Below are 23,489 nucleotides of genomic sequence, written 5' to 3'. Positions count from 1 at the left end.
TGTCTAATGCCTGGGCTCAGGCATCTAAACACACCCACATCTGTCCAAGTGCTTCTTTTTCCATCTCTTCATTATGTATTTTCCTCTCCAGCAAGCTGACACCTGTGGCGCACATTCCTTTTACACTGCAGTTTAACAGACAACTGGGATGAGCACCTGGATGGGACATTTGTCCTGTGTGACCACTGGAGAGAGCTGTACCTCACTGCTTCTTCTCTGCCAAGGGACAATTTTACAATACTAAGCCAGTTCACATCAAATTTTGGGAAGTTGCAAGCAAGGTAGGATTATGAGGATTAAAGGGGTGGAAGGCTCTGCGTTCCATTAAGGATTTGCTGACAAAGAATCTGTTGGCAATTAATAGATTAATAAATCTTTTTGTAAATGTCTCATGAATTCCTACGGAGTCGAGCAAGGCAATGATCCCAGTTCACAAGCCCACAGAGCCCTCTGTGGTATTTAGGGCTGTGATTTGCAACTCTTCTTTTTTTCACAACTTTCAATGCTCAGAATTTTACTACAGTGGCCCAGCCCCTGCCCAGACTACTTGCCAATGTTTTTCTTCACTACCTCCAGAGACCTTGCAGAAGCAGTTCTTGGAGAACTTTGGAAACCCAAGCAAAACAAGCAAATCCTGACTTCAAAATGCTGATTTTTATTGCCAGTTAAGCCTTCAGAAAGTACTGAAGATTCAATACTTGAAACACACTGTAGCTAAGAAGCATGTTTGAAAAGACACCACAACTGAAATGGGAAGGCAACAGAAATGGCTCAAGAAAATTCCAACAGATGGCTCCTACAGGGAAACAGACCTCAGGAAAAACCCTTCGTAATCACCTCTTCAGACAGCAAGGAAATGACTTCTAGGAAGGATTTACTTCCTTCCCTTTTCAGTATCCCAGATATTCAGAAACTCTTCCTGAGATCTGCGGTTCCTACTTAAAGAGTAATTTATTGATGTTCCTAAGAGAGAACGCTTTAATTCACAAAATATTATTCATCAAAACGCGACAAAAATGGCAGTTTTATTCTGATCCTAATCTATAAAGCTTTTTGTCTATCTTTAAAGCTATGGTTATCTTGAAGTGCTTAGTCTCATATTCATTGCTTTTATAATTGGACAACATAGAACAATGGGAGATTTACTAGTTTATTAAGAACCAAAATGAATGTAATCCAATATCACCCTTTGTTGAAAGCCACCTACAAAAGAATTGCATGAGGATGTGAAATGAATAATCTTTCTTGGTTTTCTCCTCTTGAAATCACTATAGTGCCTTTCCAGAGCATAATAAATGGCAGGATGTTATGGAAAATTACTACAAGTCTTACCAGGTAAACAAGTTCAGTAGATTTTGGGGAGCTGGTGCAGCTCATTTCTGACAGAGGTTTTCACAGAGGAATCCTTTTTTATTTGAAATTATCCCAATGGTCCAGAATTAAAAAACAAAGCCTTAAAATCAACAATCTGGTTCTTATGCTACACACAGCAATGGGGCCATTCAACCCAAACTTTTTTTGCCTTTTTCTTACCCATAAAGATGGGCTCGTGCATGGAGCAACGTTTCTAAGATGGGAAACTAAAAATTATTCCAGAAAAGGTAGGGCAATAAATAGCATTTAATATATAATAATAAACTAGCACCAGGAAATAAACCAGAAAGAATTAGCTCACAAGATCTAAGTCCTCCTCTGCACTATTAGTCCTTTAAAGAGGAACTGAATGATCAGTGCTGAGCAGGAGTTAGATCTTCAAGGATAAGAGCAATGGAAAAATGGGAACAGTGCCTCTCCATGATGTGTCAGTAGTCAAACTAACCAAGTAGTCAAACAGTAAAAAGGATTTTGCTGCTTCCTTGCCATGGACAGAACTAATTTTTCAAGTTCTAAATTCCTTCTTGGTTGGGATGAAGCTGCAATACATTGAAAAAAAAATTCACAAATCCTGTTTTGGATGCAAATGGGCTTTGACTCTGCAGTGAGCTCAGAAACTGCCTGCAACCATCTTGGTCTCCTGAAGCCTGCTTCAAATCAGAAGAACAATTTCTTAGTTCAGCTTAGTTCACCTCTATCACTGTTCAGCTAGACCATTAATTACAACAAATTCTTCCCTGGTCCTCCAAGTGCTTTTATAAAGAAAGAAAATGGCACTGTGCCTAATTCACCTTCAGAGAAACTGAGGCACAAAAAGACAAAACATTACTTTCTCCTTGCAGACTGGACTTTGAGACCAGAACAGTGCTTAGGAATCATTGCTGCCTCATGCCAGCAGAGGTCTGTGCTCTGCACCAAGTGGTCACCAGGGACTCAGACCCGTCTTGGGGTTGGATTTCTCTGTGCTTTTCAGCTGTGAATCTGTCCTGCTGGGTGAACTGTGCCCCAAAGAGGAGCTGGGGGGCAGTGCCTGATCACACACATGGCATGTCACTTGTGTGGATATTCAGCTCCCTGAGGAGGCAGTCCTGAAACAGCACTTGACTCCACTGAATCTCTTTGGACCCCTCAATCATTCCTTCATTATGAGAAACTTTCATCTTCAATAATCTGCCTTTTCCTGGTCATCTCCCTGCCAGCTCAACCAACCCTAACCTTGCTCTGCAGCTTCTCAGCTTTCTTGTATTGCAAGCAAAAAATGCATTGAGTTGCTTGGAACAGACCTTCAGAAAGATGTCAAAACCTTCAGGAAGGGAACAACAAAGCAGAGGTGTAGTAAGTTAATTCTTAAATTTTCCTTTATTTAATGTGGTGTTGTGATAGGCCTTATTCCTACCTCTCTTTCCGGCACCATGAGCTTGCAGTCTTCCCATCTCCTGGGTGAACAATCAGGATTCTGGGGTCCCTGAGAAAGATGGAAGAATTCTCTTCTTCTGCTTGACAGGATCCAGCTCCCCACCTCCAGGAGGGGTCTGGGCTGATGTATCTCCAGGGAGCTGGAAAAAAAGATGGGAAAAGCTCAGCACGCAGATTGCCACGGCTCAGCTTCTCCCTCCCCATCACCAGCATTGGAAATAAGCACAACTGCCATGGGGTCAGGGCATTTGAGTCCTTCCCATGTGGAAAGACAGAGGAAAAAGGCTGCATTGATGCCAAAGGCTCCACTGACCCCAATGGTCACTGACAAACCAATCCCATGGGATCTCCATGCATTTAAATCCTGCAGAGTATCCATCCAGAAACACCTCAAAGGGTGACGATCACTTCAAGCTCCCTCACACAGACCATACCCAAGATCATCTATCAAGTTAAACTTTACCCATTGGCTTAAAGAATAAATAAATGTTATTGTTGATTCCTCTGCTTTCCTGCAGCTCATGGCAGGGCAGGATGTCAATTGTCTCTTTTCTCGGGACTCGTGTGCTCCTCTGCTTTTCCCCATAGATGCTTCCTTATAAAGAGCAAAAAAAAAGGTAATGAATAATTGAAAAAAAAAATGCTTGTAGACCCAAAAGAAAGAATGCATCTATTATAAAATAAAATCTCTTTTAGTAGCTATTAGAATGCATTAAAAATATTCACAGGACTCTCCCCTCCAGTTACGTTGCAAAAGCCATGCAAATAATAATTGTGGCTAAGTGCAGTACAGTGACAGTCAATATTGTACTTCCCAAGCTAGCACTCATTATTCTTTATGGAAATCATGCATTTTGTGAAAGATCAAAAGATTTACATATCATATGGAGTGCTTTAGGGAGTGACTTGCTGTGCACTTTAAATGCACAATGTTCCACAGCCATTTAAATACAGATTTCATTTCTCTCTTCTGTGTGATATTAAATTTGAAAAAGGAGGGAGAAAGAAACGAAATCGATTTGAGCACCTTTGTTCACATCATGAAATACAATTTTAATTTGGTTCTGATATAGAAGTTTAATATTTTTATGGGATGTTATTGAATAATCTGCTAGGCTCAGCATTGGCCTTTGCTCAGGAAGGAGATGAAAGAAATAATTTTTTTTTTTTTTGTGAACACTGCAGGAAAAATCATCTGCTCTTCCATGCCCTGGAGAAGGGGACAGACTTCGACTGCTTGGCCTCCCTCCACCACCAGCTCCCCTGCAACCTCCACCTGTTGGTCTGGTATGCACTCATGGGTGTAACAGCAAGTGAAGAAGGAGCTGCAGCCTCTTTCCTTAGTTCCAGAAGGAATGAAAATGCTGTGATTTCTCCCCCAGGCTGTGCGAGACGCAGCAGCATCGTTCTTGCCTGCCACAGGTGAGCCACTACACACAGCTTCCCCAGAGGCAAAAGCACTTTTTTAGCTCGTTGGGATGTTGTGAACATAAAGAATCATGTTGAGGACAGCTGGGTGGTCGGTTACTATGGCAATAGGGCCACAGGGCTGTGTGGAGGGGCTGTGAGGCCAAACTTCCATGCCCATGTTCTACTCTACACATTTGTGCTCCACACATTCCACCCTTTAGCCTGTGCCCAACTGGGAAAGGATCTGCTGCCTTGAGGAGTCTCAGCCCCTCCCTACTTCCTTCTGTGGTTCTGCCATGTGGGCCAAAGACAGGGGATGAGCCCTGGGGACATGGGAGGTGTCAGGGAGAGGACTGAAAACGTGGCTGTCATCACTGAAAGGGTTTTCCAGCATTGGAAGGGGCTGCCCAGGGTGGAGTCACAATCCCTGGAGGTGTTCAAGCAGCAACTGAGCATGGCACTCAGTGCCATGGTTTAGTTAGCAAGGTGGTGATCAGCCAAAGGCTAGACTTGGTAATCTTGGAGGTCTTTTCCAACCTAAATGATTCTGTGACTTTCCCTGGGTGTTTCCCCTCTGAAGGTGAGATGGCACCGACAGACAAGCCTGAGTTATGCTCCTAGCAGGCCTGGGAGTCCACCAAGGTTGGGACCACTCCTAAAAGCAGATTGTTCAGAATGGTCTGCATGGCCAGAGAAGGGTCAGAGTTGAACATCATTTTTGGGTAGAATCTAAAGGGATGATCAAGAGAACAAGAGTCTGGGACATTCTGGGTCTAAGCAGCAGCAGTGGGAGGAATTGGGCTCCACCCAACAAGCTCATCTGCACTGATGAGGGTGAGGAAAATTGTCCCTCCGCCTCCTCTGAAGGAAGAAAAGAAAGGCTTCTGCACAAGCAATTATTTCTGTGGAAGAAAGGGTTCCAGGAATAGGAAATCTACCCCATTTGTTTGTTTCTGATACATCCTGCATTATTTTCCGAATGAAGCAAATGGAAAACCTCTTTAATGAAGCATAACTATGTTGTGATTAAGGCTTATTCTGTCTAAATATTGACTCGGATAACATTTTCTCAGGACGAACAGACCATAACCCATGACTCTGGCAACAAAGATTAACAGGAAAGGTGAATTTTCTGGTTGTCTGAAGAGAAGTTTGACATGGCCAAGACAACAGGCAGAGTCTTTTATCATCATTTGTGAGATCCAGACAGAGGGGCTTCAAGAGGCTGGAGCTTTCTAGCTCCCCATTTGAAAGTTCAGGGAAAAATAGCTCTGTTCTCCCCTCACTGGTTAGCACAGAGACAGGAACAGAGTGGCAGGAATTTCTGTGAAACTTCCAAAAAATGAGAACATCTCCCATTATCTCGGAGGAAAGATTAACCAAGGAGTCTTGCAAGCCCTACTGAAGTACAACCACTGGCTCTTTGACCTTCACCTGCAGATAAAATCAGAATAAGTCAGGCATAAAGATAATAATCCTGGCCTAAACAATTCAGGAGAAGAACAGGTGGATTGGGGTCTGGAAAAAGAAATCTGTAATTGGAGCAGAGGGTGTTTGGAAAATTAGCTCAAAAGAGAAAGAGAAATTGTTCTGGGCATTGCTGGTCTTGTGCCAATTTGAATGGTGTGATATTTTATCACTCTTTCAGAAAGAAAAGATTTGTGTTTCTGTAATAAATTAGTTTTATTCTGAAGAAAGGTCCTGTTCTGAGGGAAGGGGAGTGAAAGATTTTTGGTTTAGACGTTGTTATGCGCATTACAGTCAGTCCAGAGACCCAAGCTCAAACAGGATCCTATTCGTGGAAAAAAAAGCCAAAAAGACAAAAAAACCAACCAACCAACCAAAACCAAACAAAACAAGCAAACAAACAAGCAAACAAACAAACCCCAACCAAACCCACAGGAGTGAATCTCTGCCCCAGAAGGGTTGCCACGATGTGAGGGAAGGCACACAAAAAGAGTAGGATGTTAAATTCAATTTGCTGGGAGTTCAGACCTTTCCTGTCTGCAACCAGCAAAGCAGCAATACCTCAAAGAGAAATACCACCTCCAGGGCTAATCAACTGCCATGGATAAGGATGTCTTGGAAATATTCATAAATAAACAGATGAAGATGAATTGTTTCCCACAAACACTTAACGGATAAACCTTCCTGGAAAGAAAAAAAACTCCCTGAGAAAAGTATTATCTCCTTGGTCCAGGGGAGTTTTTGATCATCCTTAGGATTTGGGAATTTAAAGAAATCATGACAATAGATGATGGTGTCAAATAGAAAAGCAAGGAAACTGCTGCAGCTGTAGAGGCACAGCAATGGTCTGTAATTCCAGAGTCTCCTGGCCTGTCTGGTATTCACCAAGGCAAGGAGAGGAGTTAGGAGAGTTAACAGGAATTATTTGAGCATGAATTTAGTTCTTTGAGACGTAGTTGCTTATTTTAGCTTTCAAAACTCTTAAAAAGACAAAATTAACTTTGGGCATACCCCTAGGTCTCACTGTGGACAAGGGAAGGATTTACACTGTGGTGTTTTTCCAGGGTTTTGGCAGTGCAGATGGTCTTAAAGGAAAAAAAGGAGGAACTGGGAGGCCGTGGGCATGAACCTGCACTTTCTGGACACTTCAGGAGGAAAATTATCTAAAACAGATTCTCATTACTCTACAACTCCATCTTCTCTCCATTCCTTGTTTCTACAGGCAGTGCTTTTAATTCACAGAATCACAGAATCATTTAGGCTGGAAAAAATCTTTAAGATCATCAAGTCCAACCATTCCTCCAGCACTGCCAAGCCCAGCGCTAACCCATGTCCCCAGCTGCCACATCTGTAGGTACAACACATTTGAAATATTTCCCTATAGCATTCTGCCATTGTATTTCCACCTTTGCCTCCTGCCCAGCCCGCCTAAACTTTTGAATTTCCTCTCTGTTCCCATTGTAAATGTCCCAAAGCTGAGCTCTGCAGCTCCAAGGATTTCTAGATGGACAAGAAGGAGAAGTGTGCAGGTTAGCTAACTGTTTGTAAAAGATAAAATTATCATTCTCTGGGAAAAAACACAACAACAACAACAACAGCAGGAGGGACACAGTAACCCAGAAGATCTCACAAGGCAATTGCCAAAAACCTTTACAGTGGTGCTTTGTCTTCCCACCAGCTACAGATCCCAGCCCTTATTTTGGGCTCTGTGCTGCAGTACTGGGCTTTCCTTCGCACTAGAAGGAACCAGGAATAAAAGAAGCACGGAAAAGTAAAGGCTGAAATTAAAGTGGGAGAGCAGCGGGAGCGTGGCAGTAGCGGTGTTAATGCTGAAGTATTCCCTGGGAGCGTGAGCTGGCAAATGTAGTGGACACCCAGATATTTGAAATGCAGCCAAATAATTTGGCACATCTCTAACTGGCACAAAGCAGTCTTAGCAGAGCTTCCTACTGCTGCTGGCACTTTTACAGCTGTCTTTCTTCATCTTGCTCTTCCCACTGCAACAGCTACTCAACAGGTGTTTCCACAGACACAGTGTGTTTGGCAGCTGTAACCCTTCAATATTACTGCTGGAATACATTTTTCTCCCGCTCAACAGCATCGCTTGGGTCCGTTGCCCAGAGGCCGGCATGGCAACGGGGACAGCTGACCAACTGGATTTGGGAAAAGGGGGCTGTGTGCTTTGGGCAGCCAGATGTAGGAGTTGGTAGAGCAGTTGGAGAACATCAAGGCTTGGCATGGCTCTGGAAAGCTGGAGTGATGCTTGGCTGAGGTTTATCTGGAACCCATATTCTGCTCACCTGGGTCGTCCCTGGTTTTTTCTCTTGTTGCCCCAGGATATTTTGGTCTCACATATCCATTAAAAGAATATATTCTCAGTTATTCTCTGTTGATTAAAGAGGAGTGGAAAGCATTTCTTTGTTATCTGCTGTTCACGTGGAATGCAAGGGGCTTTCGTATTCTGTGATTTTCTTCATTGTAAACAAGTTTCCCTAACCTTTGGGTCTTTAATTTTTCATAAGGATTGAGTGTTTGCTCAAACTACGACAGATTTTCTCTGCCTGACCCTACTAAGCCTTCAGTCCAAATGTTCTTAGAGTAAAAGACAGGAGAACTCAAATCCTAGAGGAAACCTGGGAACTGTGAGACTTTCAGACACAGGAAGTACCCAGAGCAATTCAAAGGTGATACATTTTGGAGTAGAGTTCATGAGGACATTAAAAACTATCTTTTTTTCTTCTTTTTTTTTTAGCTTGCCTGTGGAGTTTTTTGGCCTTTTTTCTTTTGGCCTTTTGGCTTTTTGGTCTTCATCTCATCCACACCAAGGCACTCTCAGTTCTTTCAGCAATGCAGTCCACGGTTTGCTGGGTGCTGTCTTCTTCCCACTGCACATTTTCCCCCTGCACAAAACCTTGCAGCTGAGAAACTTCCAGAGCAAGAGGAACATGGTGCTTATCAGCCCCCAAACAACTTTCTTTCCATGGACTTATCTGCTGGCTTTTTGAACTTTGGTGAACTTAGAGCATCCACCAAACACTCCAGCCAGGAGTTCCACACCTTCACAACTCTGGGTGCAATGAACCACTTCTTCCTGTTTAGTTTGCACCCATGAGCCAACAGTTTTGCCTGGCGTCCCTAAGTCTTGTATTGGAAAACAGGTGGGAAAATGAGTTTCTGTCCCTCCCTGCTTCTCCAGCAGCTGTGCCTTCTCAGGTCTGACTTTATGGGTATGTCCTCCATCCATCCTCCCTTTTCCATGAAGTGATTGACATGGACCTTTAAAATATAAGTATGGAAATATCCCAGTGGATCTTAACTCTCTTTACTCCCCAGGACATCCTACCTTGGATTCAGTCCAGAGGAGGCCATGAAGGTGATTAAAGGGCTGGAATCCACTCCTGTGAGGAAAGGCTGAGGGAGTTGGTGTTGTTTGGCTTGGAGAAGAGTAGGGTCAGAGGAGACCATAGAGCTCTTCGCAGTGCCTAAAGGGGCTCCAAGAGAGCTGAACAGGGCCTTGGAACAAGGGAATGGAGTGACAGGACAAGGGGGAATGGCTTCACTCTCAGAGAGACCAGGTTTAGATAGGATACTAGGAAAAAATTCTTCCCTGTGAGGGTGGGGAGGTCCTGGCACAGGGTGCCCAGAGAAGCTGTGGCTGCCCCTGGATCCCTGGAAGTGTCCAAGGCCAGGTTGGATGGGGCTTGGACCAGCCCGGGCTAGTGGAGGTGTCCTTGCCCATGGCAGGGGGTTGGAATGAGATGAGCTTTGTGATCCCTTCCAATCCAAACAATTTTGAGGTTCCATGACCTCTCTGAAGAGCCAGAATTATATTTCCAGCCCTATTTTGTCTATATTTATGCTATGTAGACACAGACTTGCTAACTACAGCTAGGGCCCTTGAAGAGCCAAGTCTCAAGGTATCTGTGCCACAGAATAAAAGTTGTTTAATCTCTGTCCGGAGCACCACAAGCGCTCACTTCCCCATCAGGGCTGGGAGGCCGCGAGGCTGTTAAAGCCCTCTTCCCACTCTCCCCAATGTTGCCATTAATATGTAAAAGCTTAAGCTTGCTAAAGGGATTATTTCCCATCCTATCTGATTGTAAACTGGCATTTCAATGATTACATGTATCTTTTTGTCATTTTCTCGTAAAACATCTTATTCTTGAACAGCATAATTGGCCTCTTACTAATGTTTAATGAATGATTAAATCAGCATAAATGCAACATACAGCTCGACACGGAAACCATGTTTACAACCTCCAGAGCCACAAAAATGTATTTTTTTGCAATATAGGTTTTAAACCCTTGTAATTTCCTAATTATGAACTTTCTGGCATATTTCATATTAAATATGTGGGAAAGAAAAGGTGAGTTTGCCTGTGTGAGCTCAGAAGCAATTCAGTCACTTATTATTTTGCTTGCAATTCATAACCTGTGTATTAACAACACCTCTGTGGTTTTCATTTAAGTATATTATACAATCTTCCCAAATTAAAAGCCAATTAAAGTCACATAATTGCAGAGCTCAGGAAGGTAAGTCCTTGTAGAGATGGCTAAGCAAGGACACTTCTTTGCACTGACACATCACATTAACCACCCTCACAGAGAGACTCCAGGTTTTGCCCGGGAAAAGGAGTCCAAGTTAAATTAAGCATCAAATGTTTATCTGAGTGTAAAGAGAAATGGAAAGCTATTTCTTAAAAGGAAGGACAAATATGGGAGGATACAAACCCTTGCTGAAATATGAGGTTGGGAGGCATTTCAGACTAATGGAAATCCTGTGGAAATGCGACGATGATCTCAGGATCACAGATGTAAGATTAATTTAAGAAAGTCCACTTTAATAAAGACGCCTTAGCTGACAAAAACCAGACCCATAAAACTGGGATATGTTTTACCAGGGTGACTACAGCACCCCAGTATCCTGTAGGAGTAGAAAAGCCAAGTGAAGTCCTAAGGTTTATCTCTCCAGATGTAGCCAATGGAGTTAGGGGAGTATCACTGACCCTCTCCAGGGTCACTGGCTAAGCAGGGTGCCTCATTCAGGAAAGATCCTCCCATTTCAACAAGTACAGAGAAGCCAGTGAGATGGGAATTTCAATCTTCCAAGAGAAGATGCAAAAACATTCGTCTTTCCCTGTAGAAATATGGCAGAAAAGTGAGCACAACAAAGCAAAGAAGCCTGCTTAGACAGAAAACTGGCATTAGCACAAGAATAAATCAGAACAAGCCAAATAGTTTGAGGGTGGAAGTTACAGCTCCCAAGCACTGAGGTGCTGAAGCAGCTCTTTGACAGAGGCTGCAGGGCCAAGAAAATGCACGGGTTTAGAGTGATGCTGGATTTGTTTGTGAAGGGGCTGGGGGTCTGTTTTCCCTTCAAAGCTGCTATCTATATTGTTCAGCAAAAAAGTTTGTCTGCAAGACCAAGAAGCAAAAAGACACTCTGTGGCAGCATCCTTGAGGTGTGCAAAGCATGTGCCAGGTTGCTGGGCTGACCAGCTCTTCTAGGATTCAGCTGAGCCATGGAATTGTTAAGGTTAGAAAATACCTCCAAGATCACCAAGTCCAACCATTCCACCAGCTCTGCCAAAACCACCACTAAACCGTGTCCCCAGGTGCCACATCCACATGGCTTTAAATCCCTCCAGGGATGGGGATCCACCACTGCCCTGGGCAGCCTGTGCCAGGGCTGGACAACCCTTTCTGTGAAGAAATTTTTCCCTAATATCCAATCGAAACCTCCCCTGGCACAACTTGAGGCCGTTTCCTCTTGTCCTGTCATTTGCTCCCTGGGTGCAGATCCTGGCCCCCCCCGGCTGCCCCCTCCTGTCAGGGAGTTGTGCAGAGCCACAAGGTTCCCCCTGAGCCTCCTTTTATCCAGGCTGAGCCTCTTTCCCAGCTCCCTCAGCTACTCCTGGGGCTCCAGCCCCTTCCCCGCTCCGTTCCCTTCTCTGGATACGTTCCAGCCCCTCAATGCCTTTCCTGTCTTGAGGGGCCCAGAACTGCCCCCAGGACTGGAGGTGCCTCAGCAGTGCTGGCACAGGGGGACAGGCACTGCCCTGGTCCTGCTGCCACACCCGAGTCGAGTTTCACAAGAGCTGAAGTCCAGGCGATGGAACCATCAAAGCCTTGCCTGAGGGTAACGCTGATGCAAAGGTTACTCTCCCAAGCATTCTGCTGCCTGGCTTCTCACCCCCAGTCTGGGTGAGTACCTGCTCAGGAGTTACTGGACCAGAGTTAATGTATGCCAGCAAAGCTTTGCAGTTGCTTCAAAATAGGGGCCAGCAGGTTCACAGAAAATGAATATAGCAATTGCTTCAAGAATCACCACTGTTTACTCCCAGACATTTGAGGCTCAGTAAAAGCTATGAAAAATATTTTAAGATACATGTGATGGTTCAGCTACAAAGAAGTGTTGGATGTTGCAAGTAAGAAAACTGTCTGGAGATTTCCTGAGCTCCCTCTGCACTTCTACTGAAGAAGTATCTCTCCTGGTTCTGGAGAGGAGAAGAAATGGGGGTTTTATCCAACCAGTCCAATGTGATGCCCATGCAAAAGGCTTTTTCCTTCTGCTCTCCAACAGCTGTAGCTATTCCTCATGTGCTTTTATGGCAAAACTCCATGGTCAGGACTTTCTGCCCACTGCCCAGCCTGTGGCCTTGTCCATAAAGCCCAGCTGACAGGAATTCTCCCTGCAGCCTCCTTTACCATGGAACCCTCCCATGTCGTGCTGCCTCCATCCACTTCTGGACTGCAGCATACAAAGCAGTAAAAAAAGAAGATAATTGGGTGGTCTGTTATGGTGACAAATGCAAACAAAATGAAAAAAACCCTAAACAACCAATTAAAATGGCAAGACAATGTCTCATAAAGGAATTTCTGTATTAAAAAAAAAGATGGGGAATCAATATTCCATTTTCTGAGGCCTTCCTTAGCACTTCACAAGGGTCGTGGTAGACTTACCAGGAAATAAAATGATTCCAACCAGTATCTCAACAGCTCATCCAGCTACAACTGCACCACAGACTAAATCTGAGTTTGGCAGACACTTTCCTGGTCTCATCATCTGGTTTATAAAATCACTGGGGGATTTTAAAGGCACCACAAGCAGGTGCACTTTTAGTTGGCATCACAGTTTGGATTAATGGAAAGCCTTATCCACCGGCAGGAGCAAGTGTTACAGCTCTCAGCAAAACTAGTCCAGATTTATTCATTAGCATATGAGGAAGAAAAGGCAGGCACTGAAACAAACACTGATCCACCCATTAAAAATAGCAAAAAGCCCAAGCAGGAAATGCAAGAGCGCAATATTTTTACCAAAATGCAAGGAAAAGTTAACCATCCAAACCTTTGGAAATTTCTGGTCAACCTGTGTGATGCTGTCATGACAAGACCACAGCCTGAAGATGATCCCAGGTTGTTTTTTTTAATGATAAACAAAACCACAGTATCAGAGAATGACTCTTCCATAACCCTTTATCCCTGCATTCCCATGCTGACAATTCAGCACTGGGTGCTGCGGCTGCTCTGCTTTGCAGATCTTCTGAGATACTGAAATGGCCAAGAAAGATGTTCCTGTGAGAATACCACGTGAAGACTTAGAGCTGAATGTTGGAATAACCAACTTTGCAAGCCAAACTGATGCATGGTGCCTTATTTGCTTTTTATGTAAACACAGGTAAGCTATTCTTGCGTTTTAGAAAAATAATGGTAATAAAACCAAAAAGTAATGCAGTGTCAAACTCCTTCAAGCATCCCCTGATCTGTCACTAAGGGAATCCTCACCAGCCATGTTTGAGGGCTTCACATGAACCATAACAGTGTCTACTAAGCTGCTCTGTTTGCTCTCTCTGACACAGCCCAGTGCTTTCAGTCAACACAGATACCTGGAGACCGCCGACTTCAAACATTGTTTATTGAGCAAACAACCACCCCACAGCTCAAAAGGCAAAGGGAGGGGAGAGAAAAAGATGGGGAAGTGTCCCTGTGAATGTGACTCAGGAGGGACATGAGCCAGCCAAGGATGTTGAAGAATATAGTAAATATTCTATTGCCAAAAGCATTTGCCTAACAAAATAGACCAAAGATAAAATACCAAAACCTAGAACCATGTGTGGTCTGGGATGTCTAGATTAAACTCCCTGCCAAGATGGTGCTTAATCCTCAAGAGAGTGCAATTCCCTGGATGCTCCAGTTTCCACCTGAAAAGTCTTCGTAGCACCTGTATTTCAGCTGCTAGGCGTTCACGTGGCCACCCAGGTCATGCAGAGCACTGGTGGGATTCTTACATGGAATCTTCTAGGGAGGAAAAAAGGAGGATCTACTCAAGCAAAAATAAAAGGGAAAGGATACACTAGTGGCTAAAATATTCTGTTACACCATGCCAGATTTCTCACATGTCATGTACCAAACCTGATCCTCCTTGTGTAAAATTATTCAAGATTCACAGTCAGAGAGAAAACAGGAGACTTCTGAGTCCTGGCAACTTCTTGGTCTTCAAACACAGTGGTTTAGTTTCTAAACAACTCACATTCAATCACATCACTCCTGGGAGAGGACACAGTGTTGTCCTCATGTTGTAAAGCCAAACAAAGGAAACAGAGACAGACCATCAGATGACTCAAACTTATTTTGCCCATTTTAGAATGTTTTCCAAGGATTTACACGTCCATGGGCTTTTAACATGACTTACTGGGAGTGGTACATGGCAAAGAAAAGCCCTCCTTCCCTGGAAATGTCTGCCAATCTTCTTCTGTTCCCAACAAACCAGTGGAGCTTGGAAAAGGGACTGGAAAAGGAGTGGAGATCATACTTGTGGGACATTACTGTGAAAGAGAAGGATATATGCAGGGAAGCAGAGATGGGCACAAGGCAGGGAACGTGGAACATACAAAACTCATGAAGAAAAGCACTGAAGCCTTTCTGAGTTTCCCCATGTGATGGTGGCTAAAGGCTGTGCAACTGGGGCACCTCCCCCGGCATCAGAGGGGGACATAAATGCAAAGACCCAAGTAGGCAATGGGTCGTGAGAGGGAATGTATTCTTGTCCATCCATTTGCAGGGAGAAGAGGTGCTGGCACCCCAGTATGCCAGATTCCTTCCTTAAAGGAAGCCTGGGCACTGTGTCATCTCAGTCGCAGTGTTGTCACAGTTGTCACCACAGCCAAGCAAGCTCTGGCTTGCTGCATGGGGCCACCCTGTACCCCTCTTTCCAGGGAGGATATTCCCTGCTTCCTTCCCAGGGCAGGAGAACTGGCATGGCGAGCCCTCGCAGATGGGTGAGCAAACCCACAGCTGGCACTGCAGCTTGCATTTAGTCAATTAAACACCCTGCCAGCAGCCACGCTTCTTGGAAGGGATTGTGCTGTAAATATTTCACTGACTGCTGCCCATGGCCACTAAACACTGACAAATGCTTCTGTAACAAAGGCTTGGGATCTGGACCTCAAGCCTCTTCGGTCCCAAACTTCAGCCTTGCTCCCACCAACTCCCGTAACTCATCCTTGCCCTGGTAAGATTGTTTCAGTGGGATTAGGTCAACACAGCTGCACCTACTTCCTGTGGTTCTTTTTATTCTGGCTGCTTTCTTTTTAATTCTCAGTGTTTTATTGTTTCTGGAGAATTTAATGTAAGAAAAACGCTTGGTTTCTGGTTTTCTGGGGTTCAGTTTCTTTTTCAAGTCAACAAAAACCCCCACAATCCTGCGCCTCCAGTGAAAGGAAAACTTTCCCTGCCAGAATTAAGTGGAGGTGGCAGAAATGAGGACATTTGAACAAAGAAAGCAGGAGTGATCACTACCCCATCACTGGAGCACACAGGGAAAGGAAAGAGAGAAACAGAACAGCAGCAGTGAGAAATATGCATGCATATTCAGCCCCTTTGTCAAAAAACCTTGTGCTGCAGCATTTCAATTAACAAAGTAGGATGGTTTACCTGATAAAATGCTCCCTGTGTGAGTGTAATTACATATTTATGCCCCACAGAGATTTTTTAATTTCTCTTCAGTTTGTTTGCCTTGAAAGTATTTGTCACTGGAAATGTTCTTGATGTGTAATTTTAAGGCAGGGTTGGCCAAATGTGTAGTTTGTTTTCATTTTAGATTTACTTCACTGAAGAAGGATTGGAAGATAATGTATATTTTCAGCGCAAAGGAAAAGAAATCAATAAGGAAGGTGATATATCAACCAGCTGCAGAGAAAAATGCACTCGAGTGCTGCTTCAGAAATTTAAGTCTTTTTTTCTTTCTCTTTCTCTTGCTTTAAATATATTCTCAGGCGCTTGAAGCAGCCTATTGTTCTGCCTCTTTCATTTGGTCCCTGCTCCCCAAACACAACTCTTGTGTTTCCAAAGAGGCTGCAATGAACAGGCAGATTTTAGTCATTGTTTTCCTATTACTTGAGCCCCTTCCTGAGTAATCCCTGCCCTGGAGTCTCGGTGCTGGGCACCGACCCACCTCCAGCAAGGCTTTACAGATGTGCTTGAGCCCAAAGGTGAATCCAATAGGTTTTGAGTTGTCCAAGTCCTTGTCCTCACCTGTGCAAGTGCTGGGCTGGGTCAGAGCTTGGCAGAGCACAGCTCTTGTAAATGCATTGTCACACCTTAGTTTAGCCACAGAAAAGCACAGTTTAGACTTTGGAGAGCTGCTTGAATGCTCAGGGAAGAGCAGAGCCCTGGCTCCCATTAAAATCCACCCTGCTGTTACTGGCTTTTTCCTTATTTTCTCCAAAGTTCCTCAGGAAGGACAAGAAAGGATCTGAAGGTCAAACCCACAGTTTTGGCTGGGGGACAGCACAACAGCAGGTCACTGCTGGCTGGGGAGGTCAGTGTATCTTGGAGAGATTATTGGAGAGGTTTCCTCAAGCCATGCAGCGCTTTGGCCAAGGCTTGAGAAGCCACCACAGCATAAACCATTTCATGAGGATTATTCCCAGTTTAACCTTGCAGGCAGGGAAGAATTTTGAGCAGTGTCAGGAGAAAAATCTGTGACTGCATCCCCTTCCCAAAGACCAAGTATGCTGATGGGACAGGGATGATTCTGCTGGGCCAAGCTGAGCTTCTGGCTCTGGAGGTGACAAACACCTAGATCCATCTCCTAGACCTGACAGCAATTTCTGACACTGCCATGGCTGAATTCATCTCACAGGCCCGGCGGAGAGAAATGGAGCCCTGGAGTTGGCTTTGCTCCTTCCTCTCCGACGGATCCCGGAGGGTCGGGAATAGCATCTGTTCTGTCTCTTCGAGGATGCACAAGGCGAGCTCGTGTCTTCTTACTCCCAGGTTGTGTGAGAGCTCCAGGAGCGAGGCTCAGAGATGGGATTCAACCTCGGTGCCTGCCAAACTGCAACACTTCCCTGCCGCAGCCAGGATTGTCTTCTCTCCCCCAGCTGTCCCAGTGCCCCTGAAAGAAAAGCTCCAAGATGAAAGACAAAGAAGCTGGCGAAGGCCCAGCACGTGCTCATGGGAAGTGATATCGGGGATGAGGAAAATGTGCAAAGGAAATACCCAAAAATCTCAACTTCCAACGTGCCATCAGAACAACAGTGCTCTGTTACAGCTCCTCTGAACAGAGATTTTCCCCCCACACTTTGGTTACCCAAGAAATGCAAACTTCCTTTCAGATACAAACCTGGAGCTGCCACCACTGTGCTCTCTCTGTGTTTGGTTCCTGTCCCATTCAAGGGTGATTGCCAAAAGCCAAAAACCTGATATGGGCTATCATAGAGCAGGAAGAGCATTCTGCTGCTGCACGGGCTTCCTGCACACCTTTAAATCAGGTGCTACCTTGCAGAGCACCATGTCAGTCTCTTCTACAGTGACAGGACAAGAGGAAACAGCTTCAAGTTGCACCAGAGGAGGTTTAGGTTTGTATTAGGAAAAAATGTCTTCACAGAAAAATGTTGTCCAGCAGTAGAGAAGGCTGCCCAGGGAAGCAGTGGAATCACCACTCCTGGAGGGATTGAAATGATGTGTGGATGTGGCTTTTGGGGATATGCCTTAGTGGTGGTGTGGCAGTGCTGGAAGAAAATTTGGCTTCAGTGGTCTTGGAGGCATTTTGCAATCTAAATGATTCTGTGATTCCCATCTCAGACACCAGCCCTCTACCCAAGCAGCAGTATGGAACTGAGGCAAGCAGCTCTCGGGTGCACAAAGCCATGTCAGAAAAAGAAACGAGGGTGCTGCACCTTGGCTTGAGCTTTCCCCATCCTGTTATATGGGAAGTCTCTCAATCTTTATAGAGCTCCACACCGTGTTTTGCAAAAGTTTTCCTAAACAAGAAATGCTACCATATGGTCACCAATACCCTCAGCTGAGCTGGACATCGATTAACCACTGCAAGCCCAGCTGTTAGGCAGTAGGTGGACTTTTGAAAAGGCCATGGAGTCACAGGACAATGCGGAATGGCTTCAAACTGGCAGAGGGCAGGGTTAGGTTAGAAATTAGGAAGAAATTCTTTACTCTGAGGGTGGTGAGACACTGGAAGAGGTTTCCCAGAGAAGCTGTGGCTGCCCCACGCTTTGGAACAACCTGGTCTAGTGGAAGGTGTCCCTGCCCATGGCAGGGGGTTGGAACTGGATGGTCTTTAAGGTCCCTTTCCAGCCCAAAGCATTCTGTGATCCTTTGATTCCATGTTCCAGCTTCCACAGGCAGCCGTTTGGCTCTGACCCAGCTGGAGTGCAGCTCCCCTGGCAGGCAGCATCCCAGGGCTGCCAGCCAGACCTGTGCCACTTGGCAGTCCTACTCTGCAGTTTCTGGAGAAAAGTTAGCAAGCACTGCTGGCCAGGCTGCCAAACATCCCTGCACCCCAAACCTGCCTGGCCCAGCCCCATCTTGCAGCACAGCACTGTGGGGAATCATTGCTGTCCCCCCACTCTTGGAACCCCTGCTCCTCAAACTTCCAAAGGCATGAGGTGCACACACCTAGTGGGATTGTTTATGTGAGAAGACTTTGACAATCAGCCTGTTGGGACAGAAGATGTGTCTGTCCATTGATTATATCATCTCCTGAGATTCCTTTTGGCCCCATGTTTCTGCGATTGCTCAGCACCTCCTGCTGCCAGACTGGGTTTGTGGCGCTGTTTTCCAGCAGCTAGACTGAGGTCAGGCACTAGATAGCTGTTGACACCAATTAATTTTGGTTTGAATGGCCCAAGTGACCTGTTTCTGTTGCAGGCTACGACTACCAACAAAACCAACAAAAAATAACAACCAAAACAAATAAACAAACCAACCTCATTGCCTCTTAAAAAATGTTATCTCTCTCAGTACCCCCTGTACAGGGGATACTGAGTCTCTAGTCTCATATTCCAGTGATATCTGACTATATTATCTTGGGATAGACACCCCACCATATGTCCTGCTCAGAAGTCAAGGGGTGCTCACAAGTTCCAGCTTCAATTCTGGCATATTCTTCTTCTTCACCTCTGCTTCTCTTTGGCTTCCCCATTCCCTCTTTTACCCCTTAGCCAAAAATGCTCCATCAGGGGCCCATGTCCTACTTGGGAGTGTTTGAGTGCATGATAAACTCCTGAAGGATATGGGCTTCTCTGAGAGGTTTGCAGAGAATCCTGCATATCATCTCAGAAATATCTGCTTTTTTAAGCTATATGGTAATGCACACTGTGCATCTGAGATTAGAGTAAGGCCCTGAGGAACAAAACGCTCCTCTCCCTTTACAGCTGACAATGCAGAGCTGATTTTTACGAACTCATTTCCAAGAGATTCGACTCCATTGTTTAACACAGCCATGGTTTCAAGGGAAATCTCCAAAGATGATTTGAGCATTGCCATTTCCACCTCTGGGCACTAAGATTTCACTGGATGATACTGATCTGTGGCCTGGGTGCCAAGAGTTGGGCTGGGAATTTCAAAACAAGGGGGGGGGAACCTCCAGACTTCCAACAAACAGCCTCAAAAGTCTTGGGGAAGATGCATGGACGACAAGAGGATGCTCTTGGGAACCCCAAGAAGATTGCTCAGTTCCTGTGGCCCCTTGCTGCTTTGTAACAGATCATCATTCACCACCTCCCGCCTTCTTCCTTTTCATTACTAAACACTTCAATGCAATTCTTGTCCTTGCTCTTAAGTCATAGTATGGAGATTTTAAAATAAACAAATAATGGAACAACACCCTGAGAGACTGAAAAAATAAAATAATGGAGTTCTTTGGATAAACTTACAGGGCCTGAAGAATCGGTTGCTCCTGAAAGAACAGTTTGCATCTCACCTCAAAATAAAGTTTATATATACATATATATATATATATATATCTATATACACCTATATATAGATACAGTTCTCTTGTCCCCAGCCCAACCCTTCTGAAGAAACATTGCCTTTAAACCACAGCACTGACATCCTTACCCAACACACCATTTCAAAAGCACAACAGAAGGGGCAAAAATAAGGCAAATAATGAATCTGTTCCAAACGGGCTCATCACCAGCACAGAGGGAAGCAGGACAGGAACCCCGAGACGCGTGGGCTTGGACTGCCATGTACAGTGTGCTTGCACAGGGTCTACCACTCTCCTGGCCTGCTCCTGTCCAGTCTCTGCTCTGCCACAATCACAACAGCAGCAGCAGCAGCAGTGGCAGAAGCAGCAGCAGCAATGAATTAAGTTCTGCCTGCAGTAGATGTGGCTATTTCATTCTGGCAGCACGAATGTTGCTAAGTGAAAGCACGTCTTTCTGAACTGCCTTGCTCATGGGAACCATTTAATCATTATAGAGCAATTATAGAGGTCTTTATTCAGTTGTTCCTTAAGTCCTCATTCAGGCAAACCTATTTCAGTGGGAGCTGTGCCTGAAAGGGACTCATCAAAACCTGACCAGGAAATGGCCAGCAAGAGTAACCGATTTCCAAGAGAGAAAAACTCATGCATTACATCCATAATGGGTAACTTCTTATGAATACACCTATTGAAGTGTGTTATATTCATTAAACTCCATTTGGAGAGGAAGGCTAACCTTCCAGTTAACACAATTTCCAAGGGCTGGTGAGAGCTGGGTTCTGTCCCTGCCTTTGACACCGGCGCCCCCGGGACCACAGTCACACCACTTTGTAATTTTACCTTGAATTTAGCAGAATAGGTACTGAACTGGGACAGCAGTAACAACCAGTTTAACTATGTTTGTGGGCTGCAGCCCCTGGGCTCTCCTCTGCAAAACAGAAAGAGGAGCAGACAATTTCTCCTATTTTTTAAATTTTTTTTTTCTGTTCACATTTCAAGTCAGGGCAGGCTTTTAATTCTGTGTGCGCCCAGTGCATTGCATGAAATGTCTTTGAAGGGGGCTGTGCTGATCACAGAGCAATAATACTAACTGTTATCAATACAAGCCAACAATGCTGTGCTTCTGTGGCAAATGTCCACTAGGAACTTGACTGAGACCATCAACATTCCATTTGGGACTTAAGCCCCATTTGAACTTGTCTCCCAAAGCGAGAGTTTACAAACCCAATTTAGTCCTTATTTGAGCAAGTGCTTTGAAGATGTAAAGCACTAAATTGTGTATCTGTATGTACAAGAGACAGAGACAGAATGTGTAATTTCTTTCTGAATTCAGGGAACACAAGATTTCCTTTTTCCCCCTCTTTTTGGAAGGAAGTTTACTGCTGAGACCATTAGAGAAAATGCAAATGTGCAGACTGTTTGTTGAGGCTCCAGGAGAGAAAGCACAGGCTGTTGTTACCCCGAGTATTTCTAGGAAAATGGAAAATCTTTGTCTTTAAGTGTATTTATTTAGCCAAGAAAAGTTTGCACAGCTTGTGGGGAATGGTTCTGGAGGAAATTAAATTTCAGCTGCACCTTCATATCACTCCTACACCTGCCAGTTCTTCTGACCAGCTCGCGATGTCCTGCACCGACGTCAGAGATGAGCTGTTGTGCAACCACCGGGTTTTTTCTCCTACTCTTATCCAAGAAAGAGGCAACAACCCTACTCCTGCACACAAGAGATTGCCTGTTGTAGCAAATCCACAGGCAGGAGAAAGGAGGAATTTTTGAGGCTGATTCAAGAAAAATAAAACTAGTTTTGTGTTTGTATAGGTTGGTGTAGAAGGATCCAAACTGGATGCAGCGTAAGCCAGGTTTGGTCCAGAACACATTTCTCATTAGGGCTTATTAACTTGGGCACAGCCAAAAGAGGACCTGAGACTGGAAAATGGGAATAAGAGACACAAAAGGGAGAAACATTTGCAGACATTGACCTTGGAAACAGAAGAAATGAGCAGAGCCAGAGGCCGTTTGTGCACAACACACCTTGCATGAAAGACAAACTGTGGTCCAACAAACTGCACGGCAATTTGAGGCATGCCAAAATGTTTTGATAATACTTTGCAAACTAAATATTTTGGTTCCTCAGTTTGAAACCAATGCTTCCATTTCTAAATATGTTTAAATTTGAATTTTAAAAAATTAATTATATGAGTTTAAAAAATTAAGACCTTCACACCACATTGAGATATTCTGGTTAGGGCTCAAAGGCCTTTAACTACACCTAGAGAGGGGGTTTTTTGTTGTTGGAATATTGAAATTTTTCAAAATATCTATATGACCTAGCAGGTTTTTTTTTACAATTTCTGGTTGTCATCACTGACACCCCATGCTACCAAATGCTGGTTATCAGAAAGATTTGTCACTGATTTCCTTGGAAGCACAGCCATGAGGTGATCTATTAGGATTACAGACCCTATACTAATGTTACAGATCCTTTCCTTCCACAAGACCCAATCATTAATATATTCCCAGTAATTATTCCATAAATATTCTGGAGCACTGAGTCTCAACAGGCAGAAGTCAAAGCAGCTGCACTGTTTTACAGTACCACCCTAATTTCAACAAGGCTGAGAGCCAGCTACTTTCTACATTATTCACCTCCTGATGGCAGGAGGAGGGAAGGAAAAGCCAGTTCCCACACTGCCCACACACACACGGGAGTGTCACAGCAACAGGACAAGGCAGAGACACAATGTCACAGCATCAAGGAATGGCCAACATATTCCAAGTGGAGGGTCAGGCAAATAAAAGTGGCTGTAGATTTGGCTCTCCTGAAAAGTAGTTGGTTTTTTGGGAGGTGCATAGTACTTGCTTTTTTCTTCTTTTTGCACTTTTAGTAGTTTATGCAGGTCCTGGATACTGGGTGCTCACTCCCAGGAAAAATCTGATGTTTTTCTAATTTGTGCAAATTATTTGCTACACTTCCTTGAAAAAAATACAAAATGCTATTTGCATTTAAGCTGGAATCAGGATCATATCATGTTATACTTTATATAGTGCCAGAGAGGAACCTTAATTCATTGCAGCCTTTCAGTACTCAGAGAGGGCTTATAAAAGAAGAGGGAGAGTGACTTTAACATGGGCAGACAGTGACAGGACAACTGGGGACAGTTTTAAACTAAAAGAGGAGAGATTCAGATTACATGTGGGGAAGAAATTCTCTGTAGTAAAGGCAGTGAGGCCCTGGCACAAGCTGCCCACAGAAGTTGTGGCTGCCTCATCCCTGGAAGTGTTCCAGGCCAGGTTGGATGGGGCTTGGAGCAACCTGGGACAGTGGAAGGTGTCCCTGCCCATGGCAGGGGTTTGGAACTGGATGATCTTTAAGGTCCCTTCCATCCCAAACCATTCTGGGATTCTATCTCAAAGTTACAACCTAAAGGATAAGCAGAAGATGGGAGAAACTATAGGATTATAAAAATAAGTTAGTTACAGAGCCAGCGTTAGATTTCAGAGATTTATTTCATCTGCCCTGTGAGCATGGCTACATCTAAGCTGATCACTCTGGGTTCTCTCTCAAGCCACTGAACATCCAGCCAGGAAAATCAGT

The sequence above is a fragment of the Corvus brachyrhynchos genome, unplaced genomic scaffold (genome assembly GCF_000691975.1).
Source record: "Corvus brachyrhynchos isolate BGI_N302 unplaced genomic scaffold, ASM69197v1 scaffold245, whole genome shotgun sequence".
Taxonomy (NCBI): Eukaryota; Metazoa; Chordata; class Aves; order Passeriformes; family Corvidae; genus Corvus; species Corvus brachyrhynchos.
This window is presented reverse-complemented; position numbering follows the sequence as displayed.